Below are 5,178 nucleotides of genomic sequence, written 5' to 3'. Positions count from 1 at the left end.
GCAGCCAGCTGTGCCAGAGTGACCGAGTCCCAGGCCGAGAAGCTGAGGGTACCCCACCCCCGAAGTGGCCCGAGCGAGCCCCAGGCTTCAGGCCCCAATAACCAGCCACCAGGAGTGAGCCGGTGTGTACCTGTACGCCCATCCCCAAACACAAAGAACCACCAACGCACCGATGTCTGAGGGCATCTGCCACTGGCAGGGGAAGTGGTGGGGGGAGATAGGCCTCCATACCTTGGAGGGCCTGAGATGTCCCTAGAGAGGTGGCGTCTGATACCCAACCTGACATATAGACACAGACATACAGCCACACACAGATACAGACATCCATTCCCACCCTCATGCTCTCATACGCAATTACTCAACACTCACCCAACGTGGAGACAGACATAAATAAAGACACTGTACACACAATCACACTCCCCAAGCGTACTCTAAGCCCCAGGTCTAGGTACCCTTGCCCCTGGAGGGGGAAACTGCACCCAGACCCAGAAGTGTTACCCTTTTCCCTGGGGTGGAGAGAAGCAGACTGCCCTGGCTCGGCAGCAGCAGGGAGGACCCACATTCCAGACCCCAATTGGACGGCCAACTCCTCCTCCTAGCCCCCCCCTCCCGCTCCAACAGGCTGCAGAGAACGTGTGTGTGCGAAGACTCCAAACCTCCCTCCGCCCGCTCATATGTAGTGTTGGTGTTGTGTTGTGTGTTCTAAGGTGCATTTAAAACCCAGGAGGGCATGGAGCAACCTGCGAGAGAGAGCAGCAGGTAAGTGCATAGCCCCTCCTGATAGCCCTAAATGTCTACATGTATTTAAAATTGAGAGGTGGGCAACAACGCCAGGGGCGGACGCCAGGGGCGGAATTGTACACCCTTTTGGATTATGTGTAGCGTGCCCACCCCCAAGGTCCTATATGTATGTGTTATGAGAGTGTGAGTAATGTGAATGTCTAAGTTGTGGGATAAAATTGCACCCCCATACTTTGCAACCCACCAGGGAAAGGGGGCCCAGGCCCATCCAGACCGGGGCCCAGTTCAGCAGTGCCGCCTGGCCCCACAGAGCCCGAGACAGTCCACCCGACCCCACCACAGAGAAAAGTCTGCATACCAGAGCCATCATTAATGCACAACACATGTAGGATGGCCAAGAGAGCTTGCTTGACAACTTCCATTCCATATGATTTATCTGTGTGATCCACTATGTGATCACCAGGAAAATTGCATTTTAACCCAACTCACGTTCAGATGTGCTGTCTAAGAAACATAATTCTGAATGTTTTTCATTATATAATTATTCACCCCTGGCTGCAAATGGGACACCTAAGTTACCTGAGTAGAGAAAAAATGCATATGTAACCCAGATTATTTTCTGAAATATGAGATTTCTGATAATTTGGCAGTCATTGAATGCAGCACAGTGCCATGAGCATAGCAGCCGCCTGTCCAGCAGCTGTAGAATTTCATTTTCCTCCTGTCGATCTGATGAGGAGCATGCTGTTTTCGTGTGCCCTGCCAGCTGGAAACTTGGGTACATTTAACATGAGTCGCCATGGATACGTTTACGAGATATTTGCACTTGAAACTGATGGTTTAATGTGTTATTAGAGAGAGAAGTCATGTAGTGGTACACACTTGAAGCTGAGCCGAATCTGACAGGCATTGGCTATGACATCTGGCGAGTTATCTTGCAGCGCATGGTCAAATTGAATGTTCTCGTTTGGCTCTTGGCGAAGGCGGTCGCACTTTTCTCCTCTCCTCCTTCCCCTTATCTTCCCTGCTTAGCCTCTTGTGTCCTTGTCTTGTCTCGTGTGTATTACTTTCCCTCGAACAGTCTCTCACTGTCGTTCTCTAAAACCTAAAAGAGAATTATGGATTTGATCAACTGGTCTCTGAATGCTATTGACACCCTTTTCTCAACGAAAGTCTGGGTTCGGGAGAGCCCGAGTGCCCTGGAGGGACTTTCCCTGCCAGATACACGATGGACGGGTGGCAGAACTGGAGGGTCATGTGCCTGGCGGGACTGTCGATCGAGGACGCTGAAGATATCTACCTATTCGGAACCATGATAACAGGGTTCTTGCTGATCGGAGCTGACTTGGCCCTGGCTTATCGGAGAATTAAGAGAGCGGAACCAGCTGTTCAAACCCCCCCAAGGCTGCCCACTGGAATTGAAGCGATGGGACGAGGCGCGACCTCTCACAACGAACGCAGCATGGTTAACACCTTGGAGACGCTTACAGCTGCCGTGAAGACTCAAAATAACACCATTGAGCATATGATGGGATACATCAAAGACAGGCCAGCTCAAAATGAGACCCTTGAGCGAAAGTTGGATCACATCGCAGAACGGCTCACTGCAGTTGTGAGGTCTCAGAATCAAAAGAATGACAACACCACGGACCAGAAGTTTGATACCATCATGGGGAGGCTTACGGCTCTACAACGGGAAATTGAGAGACCAGTGTCAGAGTGTTAAAGATCAGCTTTGAAATTCTACTGAGCTGCTCGCATAAAAGAAAAATCAACGACATCAACATGCGAACACCACGGCGCCAGCTGCACGGCCCAAGGCTGGAGCCGAACAAAAACTCCCTGATAACGACTGTGTGATGACTATTCTTCCCATCCCATGCAAGGCCACCTGGGTTGGCTGGAAGACTGTGTACTTAGCCTGATAGGGCGAAGGACACTGTCTCAGCTGAACTATGGACACACACACACATACACACATACACTTACACTGATAAGCACTCACACATCCCCCCTCCCCTTCCAACGCCTTCGATGCTTGTTGCCTCCTGGGAACACGAGGCGGGTCTGAGCCCGCACTGGAGAGACGGCGCAGTGGCAGGATGGCTGCTGTGTTGCCTGGGATTACTCCTTTTCCCTACCCAACCCTGTTGCTGGTCACGTGCTCCATAATGTTGTGCTGTGGACATTTATGTGCTTTTTTGTGCAGAGGAGTTTTTTTGTTTCCTGTTCTCATGCTGTCCTCCTGTAGCCCAGCATGAGTAGATGTCTCTTTTTTTCCCTCCTGTACTTTTCCCATTGTAGTGTACATTTCAGTGTTTTTCTGTAATGCAACCGTTCTCTGACTTGTATCCCCATGTGATGTCTGTGTTGTGTGTGTAAGGTCGGAGGGCGGGTTCATTTCACTGCAGTTTACTGCATGTGGCGAATAAAAGTTGATGATGATGATGATGATGATGATGTGCCTTATTATGCTGCAGCAAGATGTCAAATCCACCACTGTGATATTTTGTTAAGGAAGAAAGCTAAATGTTGTAGAATCTGTGAATGAGGTTATTAGCAGGCTGGATAGCTGACTGTTACAAGCTAGCGGATAAGCAAGGCTGGCTACCATCTTAATATGGCGGCCAATACAAGGACAATTATCGAGTTTATTTGTTCATACCTAAGAAAATTTGTTGAATAGCATTTATTTTTTCTGTTTATATTTTTACATGAACAAGCCTGTATTTTTATGATGGTAAGACTGCTGGATGAGCCGTTAGGGACATTGACACTGACTTAGTGGTACTGGAAGTCATGAATATGCTTTGGTTAATTTCCCTGCACACTTGTGTGTAGGCTGTTTTTTCTTTCCTGTGGTAGTCTGTTCCTGCTGGATGAACCACTTTAGGAAAATCCTCATCTGATGACTCCACTGAACCATCCTTCCTGGTAGATGGCCGTTGCTGCTAGCTGGATGCTTCTGCTAGCTGGATGCTATTACTGGATACTACACTGTTCCAACAGCTTGGTAGGAACAAATTGATGGGCTCAGAAGATGCACTTTACCTTTCCTTGAGCTCACGTGTCTTTTTTGGACTCAGTGTTTTTTTTTTTGGAAACACTGAGTGGAAAGACACTAAAAGAAAAGGGTTGTTGTTTAAAATTGTTTTAATAAATTTATTTTTTAAGTGAGTGTGGTGTTCATTATGTGCTGAAGGTCATACTGTTCCTATAGTGGAGCAGCTACTACCAATCTCCTTTACGAAACCATGCTGATTGGATACATTTCAATCCTTGGAACCTTGTCCAGAGAAACTATGTGATTAGTTGGCCTAAACATTGTGGTGAAATTAATGATACATATTCTTAGGAAATTGCCCAAGGTCAACAGTTCTGATTTGTGAGCATTAAAGCGTTGGTGTAAGTAGGCCTACAGATCGCATCACACACAGATGACTTAATTCGCAGTCAATAGCAAATTATGGAAGTGCAGAAAAAAACCTGAAAAGGAGAATTTTGTGGAGGAGATTCCTGCAGCTGTTTAAAAGATCATAACACACTATCTCTGACCTCAGTCCCATAAATTTCTCCAGCACTAAAACATAAACAAGTAAACAACAACAAACAAACAACATTTTGGCATTTTCAAAATATTTCAGTGTAGTTTTAACGAAAATCATTAAGTTGATTTTTGTCTACTCTTGCAGAAATTTTCTATTGATATTATTATTGTTATTTTGTTTTGTTTTATGTCATGTGATTAATGTTGCTTTTCCTGTTTGGGTGTGAAAGAAAAAGAATTAGTAGCAGTGGCTCCTAGCTTCAGTACTGCTATCTGTCCACACAGTGGTGCAGTTTGCTTAACTAAGTATATATATGGATATAAAATGCAAGGCTTCAGTCAGAATGTGTTAGGCTTTAAATGTGTTTGCTTTGGTCTTATTCACATGACCCTGTTTTATTTTTTAAGTAAATTAATGTAGATATTAAATAAGGCTAATAAATAACGTTTGTGCATGAAATATCACTTTTACGTAATCATAAAAATAATTTTATTTTTATAATCATAATCATAAAAATATAAACAAAGAAAAAGGCTGATTTGTCATATTTAAGATATTGTGACGAGAGACAAATATGAAACAAACACCAAGAGAGAGATGAAATCATTTCCACTCACAGAATGAGAAAAAGAAGCCCACAAATACACAATAATATCGTCTTTATTTATGCTTTTATCTCATTTTAACTCAATAAATGCTGAAACAACAGTATTATGGTTTAATGAGCTCTTCAGAGCTGCTACAGTTGATACAATTTCATCAATTAGTCGCTCTTAGTCACTCACACAGATGCATACACACACGTCACACACTCGTCTCACACACACACACACACACACACACACACACACACACACACACACACACACACACACACACACACACACAC

The sequence above is a fragment of the Haplochromis burtoni genome, unplaced genomic scaffold (genome assembly GCF_018398535.1).
Source record: "Haplochromis burtoni strain Fernald_Lab_line unplaced genomic scaffold, NCSU_Asbu1 Contig_25, whole genome shotgun sequence".
NCBI lineage: Eukaryota > Metazoa > Chordata > Actinopteri > Cichliformes > Cichlidae > Haplochromis > Haplochromis burtoni.
Note: the sequence above shows the minus strand (reverse complement) of the source record.